At 53.1% G+C, this 14,615-nt stretch overlaps 1 long non-coding RNA gene across 1 annotated transcript; it reads right to left on the bottom strand.

Moving 5' to 3' along the window:
* Positions 1 to 391: 391 nt before the first annotated feature.
* On the bottom strand, positions 392 to 1,265 carry LOC119167718 (uncharacterized). Its single transcript, XR_012884065.1, has 2 exons — positions 895 to 1,265; positions 392 to 772 (listed from the first exon to the last, which is right to left on the bottom strand). It is a non-coding gene; the product is annotated as an uncharacterized LOC119167718 (long non-coding RNA).
* Positions 1,266 to 14,615: the final 13,350 nt, after the last annotated feature.

Here is a 14,615-nt window from a genome sequence, read left to right as displayed (position 1 = left end):
GCAGCTTTCAGTTGTTGAATATCACTTGAGGTGCAGTCCGCCTCTAATTTCCCAACGCGTCTGTTTAAGCTACTAATGTCCTTTTCCTGCTTAGCTTGACAGTTCAAGATGTCATCGTACTTTTGTGACAACAGCTGGATTGAGACCTTAATCTCACCAACCTGAGCCGGCAGCCCTGCTAAAGCATCAAGCCTCCTAGTTATATCTGCCAGGCAAATGGTTAACTCAGAGTCCATGCTAGTTTTCTCCCCACTTTTCGCTTTAGATGAACGGCAAGCAGCACATCGCCATGCCCTGCGACCGCTCTCTCCTTTAGTCTTAAATGTCGTCTCCGACCAGCCAGAACAACTGCCAACATGGTAAGAGGACTCACATTCGTTGCACTTCAGCACACGCCCATCACAGGGGAGGGGCTCATCACAAGACTGGCACGTGCTTGTCATGGTACGTTGTCCAGGCATTCACAGTAGCACTCAGTTCGCACTCAATTCGGGAGCATTCAATTAGGAAAAAGGCACATTATGCACAGAGAACTCAGCAAAGCACTGAAACACGGTGGCAACGGCGGTGGCGGTAAGGCGGTATTGAGAAATAAGCGAATTTACCAACCTGGGTAAGCAAAAAGAGCTGATTAGGCGAACGTCCTTTCACCGCCGCCGCCGCCACCCGTGTGTCCAGGTACGATGTCGACGCCGGAAACACGTAAACACTTCCGCAGGCTCAGTGACGTCAAGATGTGATTCCGTAGCCACGGCAACCGTTTTCAGGTAGTCTAATAAATGGAGGAAATTTGAACGTTGTAAAGGAGCGCCGCTTTGATAAATGGCTCCAGCGCAACGATTCCAACAAGGCAGGAACCCTAAAGCACCGGCCGCCGAAATGCAGGACACCAACCTGGGTAAGCAAAAAGAGCTGATTAGGCGAACGTCCTTTCACCGCCGCCGCCGCCACCCGTGTGTCCAGGTACGATGTCGACGCCGGAAACACGTAAACACTTCCGCAGGCTCAGTGACGTCAAGATGTGATTCCGTAGCCACGGCAACCGTTTTCAGGTAGTCTGGGTAAGCAAAAAGAGCTGATTAGGCGAACGTCCTTTCACCGCCGCCGCCGCCACCCGTGTGTCCAGGTACGATGTCGACGCCGGAAACACGTAAACACTTCCGCAGGCTCAGTGACGTCAAGATGTGATTCCGTAGCCACGGCAACCGTTTTCAGGTAGTCTGGGTAAGCAAAAAGAGCTGATTAGGCGAACGTCCTTTCACCGCCGCCGCCGCCACCCGTGTATCAGCCCAAAGAAAAAAAAAGCGCTGCACCACCACCGCGTGGGCTCGAAACTCCTACCTTTCGGTTAACAGCCGATCGCGTTAGCCAATTGCGCCACGGAGACAATCCTGCTCCACTCTCACCACCATCAGAACATATCTTCAAAGCTATCAGCCCAAAGAAAAAAAGCGCGGCACCACCACCGGGTGGTCTCGAACCTCCAACTTTCTGGTTAACAGCCGATCACGCTAGCCAACTGCGCCACGGAGACAGTCTTGCTCCACTCTCACGACCATCAGAACCTATCTTCAAATCTATCAGCCCACAGAAAAAAAAGCGCCGCACAACCACCGGGTAGGCTCGAACCTCCAACTTTTCGGTTAACAGCCGATCGCGCTAGCCAATTGCGCCACGAAGACTGTCCTGCTCCAATCTCACCACCATCAGAACTTATCTTCAAAGCTATTACCGCAAAGAAAAAAGCAACACACCACTCCTGGGAGGGCTCGAGACTCCAACCTTTAGGTTAACAGCCGATCGCGCTAGCCCATTGCGCCACGGAGGCAGTCTTGCTCCACTCTCACCATCATCAAGACATAACTTCAAAGCTATCAGCCCAAAGAAAAAAAAGCACCGCACCACCACCGGGTGGGCTCGAACCTCCAACCTTTCGGTTAACAGCCGATCGCGCTAGCCAAATGCGCCATGGAGACAGTCGTGCTTCACTCTCACCACCATCAGAACATATCTTCAAAGCTATCAGCGCAAAGAAAAAAGCAAAACACCACTCCCGGGAGGGCTCGAACCTCAAACTTTTCGGTTAACAGCCGATCGCGCTGCCCAATTGCACCACGGAGAAATTCCTGCTCAACTCTCACCAAAATTAGAACATATCTTCAAAGCTATCAGCCCACAGAAAAAAAAGCGCCGCACAACCACCGGGTAGGCTCGAACCTCCAACTTTTCGGTTAACAGCCGATCGCGCTAGCCAATTGCGCCACGAAGACAGTCCTGCTCCACTCTCACCACCATAAGAACATATCTTCAAAGCTATCAGCCCGAAGAAAAAAGCAACACACAACTCCCGGGAGGGCTCGAAACTCCAACCTTTCGGTCAACAGCCGATCGCGCTAGCCCATTGCGCCACGGAGACAGTCTTGCTCATCTCTCACCACCATCAGATCATATCATCAAAGCTATCAGCCCAAAGAAAAAAAAGCACCGCACCACCACCGGGTGGACTCGAACCTCCAACCTTTCGGGTAACAGCCGATCGCGCTAGCCAACTGCGCCACGGATACAGTCGTGCTCCACTCTCACCACCATCAGAATATATCTTCAAAGCTATCAGCCCAAACAAAAAAAAGCGCCGCACCACCGCCGGGTGGGCTCGAAACTCCAACCTTTCGGTTAACAGCCGATCGCGCTAGCCAATTGCGCCACGGAGACAGTCCTGCTTCACTCTTACCACCATCAGAACATATCTTCAAAGCTATCAGCCCAAAGAAAAAAAAGCGCCATACCACCACCGGGTGGGCTCGAACCTCCGACCTTTTGGTTAACAGCCGATCGCGCTAGCCAATTGCGCCATGGAGACAGTCCTGCTCCACTCTCAACACCATCAGAACATATCTTCAAAGCTATCAGCCCAAAGAAAAAAAAGCGCCGCACCACCACCGGGTGGGCTCGAACCTTCAACTTTCCGGTTAACAGCCGATCGCGCTAGCCAATTGCGCCACGGAGACCTGGAACCTCCAACCACTCTCACCCTATAGGAACATATCTTCAAAGCTATCAGCCCAACGAAACAAAAGCGCCGCACGACCACTTGGTGGGCTCGAACCTCGGACCTTTTGGTTAACCGCCGATCGCGCTAGCCAATTGCGCCACGGAGACAGTCCCGCTCCACTCTCACCACCATCAGAACATATCTTCAAAGCTATCAGCCCAAAGAAAAAAAAGCGCCGCACCACCACCGGGTGGGCTCGAACCTTCAACTTTCCGGTTAACAGCCGATCACGCTAGCCAATTGCGCCACGGAGACAGCCCTGCTCCACTCTCACCACCATCAGAACATATCTTCAAAGCTTTCAGCCCACAGAAAAAAAAGCGCTGCACAACCACCGGGTAGGCTCGAACCTCCAACTTTTCGGTTAAAAGCCGATCGCGCTAGCCAATTGCGCCACGGAGACAGACCTGCTCCACTCTCACCACCATAAGAACATATCATCGAAGCTATCAGCCCGAAGAAAAAAAAGCGCCGCACCACCACTGGGTGGGCTCGAACCTCCGACCTTTTGGTTATCAGCCGATCGCGCTAGCCAATTGCGCCACGGAGACAGTCCTGCTCCACTCTCACCACCATCAGAACATATCTTCAAAGCTATCAGCCCAAAGAAAAAAAAGCGCCGCACCACCACCGGGTGGACAAGAACCTCCAACTTTGCGGTTAACAGCCGATCACGCTAGCCAATTGCGCCACGGAGACAGTCCTGCTCCACTCTCACCACCGTCAGAACATTTCTTCAGAGGTATCAGCCCAAAGAAAAAAAAAGCGCTGCACCACCACCGGGTGGGCTCGAACCTTCAACCTTTCAGTTAACAGCCGATCGCGCTAGCCAATTGCCCCACGTAGACAGTCGTGCTCCACTCTCACCATCGTCAGAACATTTCTTCAGAGCTATCACTCCAAAGAAAAAAAAGCGCCGCACCACCACCGGTTGGGCTCGAACCTCCAACCTTTCGGTTAACAGCCGATCGCGCTAGCCAATTGCGCCACGAAGACTGTCCTGCTCCAATCTCACCACCATCAGAACTTATCTTCAAAGCTATTACCGCAAAGAAAAAAGCAACACACCACTCCTGGGAGGGCTCGAGACTCCAACCTTTCGGTTAACAGCCGATCGGGCTAGCCCATTGCGCCACGGAGGCAGTCTTGCTCCACTCTCACCATCATCAGAACATATCTTCAAAGCTATCAGCGCATAGAAAAAAAAGCGCTGCACCACCACCAGGTGGGCTCGAACCTCCAACCTTTCGGTTAACAGCCGATAGCGCTAGCCCCTTGCGCCACGGAGACAGTCTTGCTCCACTCTCACCACCATCAGAACATAACTTCAAAGCTATCAGCGCAAAGAAAAAAGCAACACACCACTCCCGGGAGGGCTTGAACCTCCAACTTTCCGGTTAACAGCCGATCACGCTAGCCAATTGCGCCACGGAGACAGTCTTACTCTACTCTCACAACCATCAGAACATAACTTCAAAGCTATCAGCCCACAGAAAAAAAGCGCCGCACCACCACCGGGAGAGCTCGAACCTCCAACGTTTCGGTTAACAGCCGATCGCGCTAGCCAATTGCGCCACGCAGACTGTCCTGCTCCACTCTCACCACCGTCAGAACATTTCTTCAGAGCTATCAGCCCAAAGAAAAAAAAGCGCTGCACCACCACCGGGTGGGCTCGAACCTCCAACCTTACGTGCTCCACTCTCACCACCGTCAGAACATTTCTTCAGAGCTATCACCCCAAAGAAAAAAAAGCGCCGCACCACCACCGGTTGGGCTCGAACCTCCAACCTTTCGGTTAACAGCCGATCGCGTTAGCCAATTGCGCCACGGAGACAATCCTGCTCCACTCCCACCACCATCAGAACATATCTTCAAAGCTATCAGCCCAAAGAAAAAAAAAGCGCGGCACCACCACCGGGTGGGCTCGAACCTCCGACTTTTCGGTTAACAGCCGATCGCGCTAGCCAATTGCGCCACGGAGACCTGGAACCTCCAACCACTCTCACCCTATAAGAACATATCTTCAAAGCTATCAGCCCAACGAAAAAAAAGCGCCGCACGACCACTTGGTGGGCTCGAACCTCCGACCTTTTGGTTAGCCGCCGATCGCGCTAGCCAATTGCGCCACGGAGACAGTCCCGCTCCACTCTCACCACCATCAGAACATATCTTCAAAGCTATCAGCCCAAAGAAAAAGAAGCGCCGCACCACCACCGGGTGTGCTCGAACCTTCAACTTTCCGGTTAACAGCCGATCACGCTAGCCAATTGCGCCACGGAGACAGCCCTGCTCCACTCTCACCACCATCAGAACATATCTTCAAAGCTTTACGCCAACAGAAAAAAAAGCGCCGCACAACCACCGGGTAGGCTCGAACCTCCAACTTTTCGGTTAACAGCCGATCGCGCTAGCCAATTGCGCCACGGAGACAGACCTGCTCCAATCTCACCACCATAAGAACATATCATTGAAGCTATCAGCCCGAAGAAAAAAAAGCGCCGCACCACCACTGGGTGGGCTCGAACCTCCGACCTTTTGGTTATCAGCCGATCGCGCTAGCCAATTGCGCCACGGAGACAGTCCTGCTCCATTCTCACCACCATCAGAACATATCTTCAAAGCTATCAGCCCAAAGAAAAAAAAAGCGCCGCACCACCACCGGGTGGGCAAGAACCTCCAACTTTCCGGTTAACAGCCGATCACGCTAGCCAATTGCGCCACGGAGACAGTCCTGCTCCACTCTCACCACCGTCAGAACATTTCTTCAGAGCTATCACTCCAAAGAAAAAAAAGCGCCGCACCACCACCGGTTGGGCTCGAACCTCCAACCTTTCGGTTAACAGCCGATCGCGCTAGCCAATTGCGCCACGAAGACTGTCCTGCTCCAATCTCACCACCATCAGAACTTATCTTCAAAGCTATTACCGCAAAGAAAAAAGCAACACACCACTCCTGGGAGGGCTCGAGACTCCAACCTTTCGGTTAACAGCCGATAGCGTTAGCCAATTGCGCCACGGAGACAATCCTGCTCCACTCTCACCACCATCAGAACATATCTTCAAATCTATCAGCCCACAGAAAAAAAAGCGCCGCACCACCACCGGGAGAGCTCGAACCTCCAACCTCTCAGTTAACAGCCGATCGCGCTAGCCAACTGCGCCACGGAAACAGTCGTGCTCCACTCTCACCACCATCAGAACATATCTTCAAAGCTATCAGCCCAAAGAAAAAAAAGCACCGCACCACCACCGGGTGGGCTCGAACCTCCAACTTTTCGGTTAACAGCCGATCACGCTAGCCAATTGCGCCACGGAGACAGTCCTGCTCCACTTTCACCACCGTCAGAACATATCTTCAAAGCTATCAGCCCACAGAAAAAAAAGCGCCGCACAACCACCGGGTAGGCTCGAACCTCCGACTTTTCGGTTAACAGCCGATCGCGCTAGCCAATTGCGCCACGGACACAGTCCTTCTCCACTCTCACCACCGTCAGAACATTTCTTCAGAGGTATCAGCCCAAAGAAAAAAAAAGCGCTGCACCACCACCGCGTGGGCTCGAAACTCCTACCTTTCGGTTAACAGCCGATCGCGTTAGCCAATTGCGCCACGGAGACAATCCTGCTCCACTCTCACCACCATCAGAACATATCTTCAAAGCTATCAGCCCAAAGAAAAAAAAGCGCGGCACCACCACCGGGTGGTCTCGAACCTCCTACTTTCTGGTTAACAGCCGATCACGCTAGCCAATTGCGCCACGGAGACAGTCTTGCTCCACTCTCACGACCATCAGAACATATCTTCAAATCTATCAGCCCACAGAAAAAAAAAGCGCCGCACAACCACCGGGTAGGCGCGAACCTCTAACTTTTCGGTTAACAGCCGATCGCGCTAGCCAATTGCGCCACGGAGACAGTCCTGCTCCACTCTCACCACCATAAGAACATATCTTCAAAGCTATCAGCCCAAAGAAAAAAGCAACACACCACTCCCGGGAGGGCTCGAAACTCCAACCTTTCGGTCAACAGCCGATCGCGCTAGCCCATTGCGCCACGGAGACAGTCTTGCTCATCTCTCACCACCATCAGATCATATCATCAAAGCTATCAGCCCAAAGAAAAAAAAGCACCGCGCCACCACCGGGTGGGCTCGAACCTCCAACCTTTCGGTTAACAGCCGATCGCGCTAGCCAACTGCGCCACGGAGACAGTCGTGCTCCACTCTCACCACCATCAGAACATATCTTCAAAGCTATCAGCCCAAACAAAAAAAGCGCCACACCACCGCCGGGTGGGCTCGAAACTCCAACCTTTCGGTTAACAGCCGATCGCGCTAGCCAATTGCGCCACGGAGACAGTCCTGCTTCACTCTCACCACCATCAGAACATATCTTCAAAGCTATCAGCCCAAAGAAAAAAAAGCGCCATACCACCACCGGGTGGGCTCGAACCTCCGACCTTTTGGTTAACAGCCGATCGCGCTAGCCAATTGCGCCATGGAGACAGTCCTGCTCCACTCTCACCACCATCAGAACATATCTTCAAAGCTATCAGCCCAAAGAAAAAAAAGCACCGCACCACCACCGGGTGGGCTCGAACCTCCAACTTTTCGGTTAACAGCCGATCACGCTAGCCAATTGCGCCACGGAGACAGTCCTGCTCCACTCTCACCACCGTCAGAACATATCTTCAAAGCTATCAGCCCACAGAAAAAAAAGCGCCGCACAACCACCGGGTAGGCTCGAACCTCCGACTTTTCGGTTAACAGCCGATCGCGCTAGCCAATTTCGCCACGGAGACAGTCCTGCTCCACTCTCACCACCGTCAGAACATTTCTTCAGAGGTATCAGCCCAAAGAAAAAAAAAGCGCTGCACCACCACCGCGTGGGCTCGAAACTCCTACCTTTCGGTTAACAGCCGATCGCGTTAGCCAATTGCGCCACGGAGACAATCCTGCTCCACTCTCACCACCATCAGAACATATCTTCAAAGCTATCAGCCCAAAGAAAAAAAAGCGCGGCACCACCACCGGGTGGGCTCGAACCTCCAACTTTCTGGTTAACAGCCGATCACGCTAGCCAATTGCGCCACGGAGACAGTCTTGCTCCACTCTCACGACCATCAGAACATATCTTCAAATCTATCAGCCCACAGAAAAAAAAGCGCCGCACAACCACCGGGTAGGCTCGAACCTCCAACTTTTCGGTTAACAGCCGATCGCGCTAGCCAATTGCGCCACGGAGACAGTCCTGCTCCACTCTCACCACCATAAGAACATATCTTCAAAGCTATCAGCCCAAAGAAAAAAGCAACACACCACTCCCGGGAGGGCTCGAAACTCCAACCTTTCGGTCAACAGCCGATCGCGCTAGCCCATTGCGCCACGGAGACAGACTTGCTCATCTCTCACCACCATCAGATCATATCATCAAAGCTATCAGCCCAAAGAAAAAAAGCATCCCGCCACCACCGGGTGGGCTCGAACCTCCAACCTTTCGGTTAACAGCCGATCGCGCTAGCCAACTGCGCCACGGAGACAGTCGTGCTCCACTCTCACCACCATCAGAACATATCTTCAAAGCTATCAGCCCAAACAAAAAAAGCGCCGCAACACCGCCGGGTGGGCTCGAAACTCCAACCTTTCGGTTAACAGCCGATCGCGCTAGCCAATTGCGCCACGGAGACAGTCCTGCTTCACTCTCACCACCATCAGAACATATCTTCAAAGCTATCAGCCCAAAGAAAAAAAGCACCGCACCACCACCGGGTGGGCTCGAACCTCCAACTTTTCGGTTAACAGCCGATCACGCTAGCCAATTGCGCCACGGAGACAGTCGTGCTCCACTCACACCACCGTCAGAAAATATCTTCAAAGCTATCAGCCCACAGAAAAAAAAGCGCCGCACAACCACCGGGTAGGCTCGAACCTCCAACTTTCCGGTTAACAGCCGCTCACGCTAGCCAATCGCGCCACGGAGACAGTCGTGCTCCACTCTCACCACCATCAGAACATATCTTCAAAGCTATCAGCCCAAACAAAAAAAGCGCCGCACCACCACCGGGTGGGCTCGAACCTCCGACCTTTTGGTTAACAGCCGATCACGCTAGCCAATCGCGCCACGGAGACAGTCCTGCTCCACTCTCACCACCATCAGAACATATCTTCAAAGCTATCAGCCCACAGAAAAAAAAGCGCCGCACAACCACCGGGTAGGCTCGAACCTCCAACTTTTCGGTTAACAGCCGATCGCGCTAGCCAATTGCGCCACGGAGACAGACCTGCTCCACTCTCACCACCATAAGAACATATCATCGAAGCTATCAGCCCGAAGAAAAAAAAGCACCGCACCACCACCGGGTGGGCTCGAACCTCCAACTTTTCGGTTAACAGCCGATCACGCTAGCCAATTGCGCCACGGAGACAGTCCTGCTCCACTCTCACCACCGTCAGAACATATCTTCAAAGCTATCAGCCCACAGAAAAAAAAGCGCCGCACAACCACCGGGTAGGCTCGAACCTCCGACTTTTCGGTTAACAGCCGATCGCGCTAGCCAATTTCGCCACGGAGACAGTCCTGCTCCACTCTCACCACCGTCAGAACATTTCTTCAGAGGTATCAGCCCAAAGAAAAAAAAAGCGCTGCACCACCACCGCGTGGGCTCGAAACTCCTACCTTTCGGTTAACAGCCGATCGCGTTAGCCAATTGCGCCACGGAGACAATCCTGCTCCACTCTCACCACCATCAGAACATATCTTCAAAGCTATCAGCCCAAAGAAAAAAAAGCGCGGCACCACCACCGGGTGGGCTCGAACCTCCAACTTTCTGGTTAACAGCCGATCACGCTAGCCAATTGCGCCACGGAGACAGTCTTGCTCCACTCTCACGACCATCAGAACATATCTTCAAATCTATCAGCCCACAGAAAAAAAAGCGCCGCACAACCACCGGGTAGGCTCGAACCTCCAACTTTTCGGTTAACAGCCGATCGCGCTAGCCAATTGCGCCACGGAGACAGTCCTGCTCCACTCTCACCACCATAAGAACATATCTTCAAAGCTATCAGCCCAAAGAAAAAAGCAACACACCACTCCCGGGAGGGCTCGAAACTCCAACCTTTCGGTCAACAGCCGATCGCGCTAGCCCATTGCGCCACGGAGACAGACTTGCTCATCTCTCACCACCATCAGATCATATCATCAAAGCTATCAGCCCAAAGAAAAAAAGCATCCCGCCACCACCGGGTGGGCTCGAACCTCCAACCTTTCGGTTAACAGCCGATCGCGCTAGCCAACTGCGCCACGGAGACAGTCGTGCTCCACTCTCACCACCATCAGAACATATCTTCAAAGCTATCAGCCCAAACAAAAAAAGCGCCGCAACACCGCCGGGTGGGCTCGAAACTCCAACCTTTCGGTTAACAGCCGATCGCGCTAGCCAATTGCGCCACGGAGACAGTCCTGCTTCACTCTCACCACCATCAGAACATATCTTCAAAGCTATCAGCCCAAAGAAAAAAAGCACCGCACCACCACCGGGTGGGCTCGAACCTCCAACTTTTCGGTTAACAGCCGATCACGCTAGCCAATTGCGCCACGGAGACAGTCGTGCTCCACTCACACCACCGTCAGAAAATATCTTCAAAGCTATCAGCCCACAGAAAAAAAAGCGCCGCACAACCACCGGGTAGGCTCGAACCTCCAACTTTCCGGTTAACAGCCGCTCACGCTAGCCAATCGCGCCACGGAGACAGTCGTGCTCCACTCTCACCACCATCAGAACATATCTTCAAAGCTATCAGCCCAAACAAAAAAAGCGCCGCACCACCACCGGGTGGGCTCGAACCTCCGACCTTTTGGTTAACAGCCGATCACGCTAGCCAATCGCGCCACGGAGACAGTCCTGCTCCACTCTCACCACCATCAGAACATATCTTCAAAGCTATCAGCCCACAGAAAAAAAAGCGCCGCACAACCACCGGGTAGGCTCGAACCTCCAACTTTTCGGTTAACAGCCGATCGCGCTAGCCAATTGCGCCACGGAGACAGACCTGCTCCACTCTCACCACCATAAGAACATATCATCGAAGCTATCAGCCCGAAGAAAAAAAAGCGCCGCACCACCACTAGGTGGGCTCGAACCTCCGACCTTTTGGTTAACAGCCAATCGCGCTAGCCAATTGCGCCACAGAGACAGTCCTGCTCCCCTCTCACCACCATCAGAACATATCTTCAAAGCTATCAGCCCAAAGAAAAAAAGCGCCGCACCACCACCGGGTGGGCAAGAACCTCCAACTTTCCGGTTAACAGCCGATCACGCTAGCCAATTGCGCCACGGAGACAGTCCTGCTCCACTCTCACCACCGTCAGAACATTTCTTCAGAGCTATCAGCCCAAAGAAAAAAAAGCGCTGCACCACCACCGGGTGGGCTCGAACCTTCAACCTTTCAGTTAACAGCCGCTCACGCTAGCCAATCGCGCCACGGAGACAGTCGTGCTCCACTCTCACCACCATCAGAACATATCTTCAAAGCTATCAGCCCAAACAAAAAAAGCGCCGCACCACCACCGGGTGGGCTCGAACCTCCGACCTTTTGGTTAACAGCCGATCGCGCTAGCCAATTGCGCCATGGAGACAGTCCTGCTCCACTCTCACCACCTTCAGAACATATCTTCAAAGCTATCAGGCCAAAGAAACAAAAGCACCGCACCACCACCGGGTGGCCTCGAACCTCCAACTTTTCGGTTAACAGCCGATCACGCTAGCCAATTGCGCCACGGAGACAGTCCTGCTCCACTCTCACCACCATAAGAACATATCTTCAAAGCTATCAGCCCACAGAAAAAAAAGCGCCGCACAACCACCGGGTAGCCTCGAACCTCCAACTTTCCGGTTAACAGCCGATCACGCTAGCCAATCGCGCCACGGAGACAATCCTGCTCCACTCTCACCACCATCAGAACATATCTTCAAAGCTATCAGCCCACAGAAAAAAAAGCGCCGCACAACCACCGGGTAGGCTCGAACCTCCAACTTTTCGGTTAACAGCCGATCGCGCTAGCCAATTGCGCCACGGAGACAGACCTGCTCCACTCTCACCACCATAAGAACATATCATCGAAGCTATCAGCCCGAAGAAAAAAAAGCGCCGCACCACCACTAGGTGGGCTCGAACCTCCGACCTTTTGGTTAACAGCCAATCGCGCTAGCCAATTGCGCCACGGAGACAGTCCTGCTCCACTCTCACCACCATCAGAACATATCTTCAAAGCTATCAGCCCAAAGAAAAAAAGCGCCGCACCACCACCGGGTGGGCAAGAACCTCCAACTTTCCGGTTAACAGCCGATCACGCTAGCCAATTGCGCCACGGAGACAGTCCTGCTCCACTCTCACCACCGTCAGAACATTTCTTCAGAGCTATCAGCCCAAAGAAAAAAAAGCGCTGCACCACCACCGGGTGGGCTCGAACCTTCAACCTTTCAGTTAACAGCCGATCGCGCTAGCCAATTGCCCCACGGAGACAGTCGCGCTCCACTCTCACCATCGTCAGAACATTTCTTCAGAGCTATCACCCCAAAGAAAAAAAAAGCGCCGCACCACCACCGGTTGGGTTCGAACCTCTGACCTTTCGGTTAACAGCCGATCGCGCTAGTCAATGGCGCCACGAAGACAGTCCTGCTCCACTTTCACCACCATCAGAACATATCTTCAAAGCTATTACCGCAAAGAAAAAAGCAAAACACCACTCCCGGGAGGGCTTGAACCTCCAACTTTCCGGTTAACAGCCGATCACGCTAGCCAATTGCGCCACGGAGACAGTCTTACTCTACTCTCACAACCATCAGAACATAACTTCAAAGCTATCAGCCCAAAGAAAAAAAAGCACCGCACCACCACTGGGTGGGCTCGAACCTCCAACCTTTCGGTTAACAGCCGATCGCGCTAGCCAATTGCGCCATGGAGACAGTCGTGCTTCACTCTCACCACCATCAGAACATATCTTCAAAGCTATCAGCGCAAAGAAAAAAGCAAAACACCACTCCCGGGAGGGCTCGAACCTCCAACTTTTCGGTTAACAGCCGATCGCGCTGGCCAATTGCACCACGGAGAAATTCCTGCTCAACTCTCACCAAAATTAGAACATATCTTCAAAGCTATCAGCCCAAAGAAAAAAAAGCGCCGCACCACCACCGGGTGGGCTCGAACATCCAACTTTTCGGTTAACAGCCGATTGCGCTAGCCAATTGCGCCACGGGGACCGTCCTGCTCCACTCTCACCACTGCCAGACCATTTCTTCAGAGCTATCACCCCAAAGAAAAAAGAGCGCCGCACCACATCCGGGTGAGTTCGATCCTCTAACCTTTCGGTTAACAGCCGATCGCGCTAGCCAATTGCCCCACGGAGACAGTCGTGCTCCACTCTCACCACCGTCAGAACATTTCTTCAGAGCTATCACCCAAAGAAAAAAAAGCGCCGCACCACCACCGGTTGGGCTCGAACCTCCAACCTTTCGGTTAACAGCCGATCGCGCTAGCCAATTGCGCCACGAAGACAGTCCTGCTCCACTCTCACCACCATCAGAACATATCTTCAAAACTATTACCGCAAAGAAAAAAGCAACACACCACTCCCGAGAGGGCTAGAAACTCCAACCTTTCGGTTTACAGCCGATCGCGCTAGCCCACTGCGCCACGGAGACAGTCGTGCTCCACTCTCACCACCATAAGAACATATCTTCAAAGCTATCAGCGCAAAGAAAAAAAGCGCTGCACCACCACCGCGTGGGCTCGAAACTCCTACCTTTCGGTTAACAGCCGATCGCGCTAGCCAATTGCGCCACGGAGACAATCCTGCTCCACTCTCATCACCATCAGAACATATCTTCAAAGCTATCAGCCCAAAGAAAAAAAAGCGCGGCACCACCACCGGGTGGGCTCGAACCTCCAACTTTCTGGTTAACAGCCGATCACGCTAGCCAATTGCGCCACGGAGACAGTCCTGCTCCACTCTCACGACCATCAGAACATATCTTCAAATCTATCAGCCCACAGAAAAAAAAGCGCCGCACAACCACCGGGTAGGCTCGAACCTCCAACTTTTCGGTTAACAGCCGATCGCGCTAGCCAATTGCGCCACGGAGACAGTCCTGCTCCACTCTCACCACCATAAGAACATATCTTCAAAGCTATCAGCCCGAAGAAAAAAGCAACACACCACTCCCGGGAGGGCTCGAAACTCCAACCTTTCGGTCAACAGCCGATCGCGCTAGCCCATTGCGCCACGGAGACAGTCCTGCTCCACTCTCACCACCGTCAGAACATTTCTTCAGAGCTATCAGCCCAAAGAAAAAAAAGCGCTGCACCACCACCGGGTGGGCTCGAACCTTCAACCTTTCAGTTAACAGCCGATCGCGCTAGCCAATTGCCCCACGGAGACAGTCGCGCTCCACTCTCACCATCGTCAGAACATTTCTTCAGAGCTATCACCCCAAAGAAAAAAAAAGCGCCGCACCACCACCGGTTGGGTTCGAACCTCTGACCTTTCGGTTAACAGCCGATCGCGCTA

This window comes from Rhipicephalus microplus, chromosome 6 (genome assembly GCF_043290135.1).
Source record: "Rhipicephalus microplus isolate Deutch F79 chromosome 6, USDA_Rmic, whole genome shotgun sequence".
In the NCBI taxonomy this organism is placed as follows: Eukaryota; Metazoa; Arthropoda; class Arachnida; order Ixodida; family Ixodidae; genus Rhipicephalus; species Rhipicephalus microplus.
Note: the sequence above shows the minus strand (reverse complement) of the source record. Positions and strands in the feature narration are given on the sequence as shown.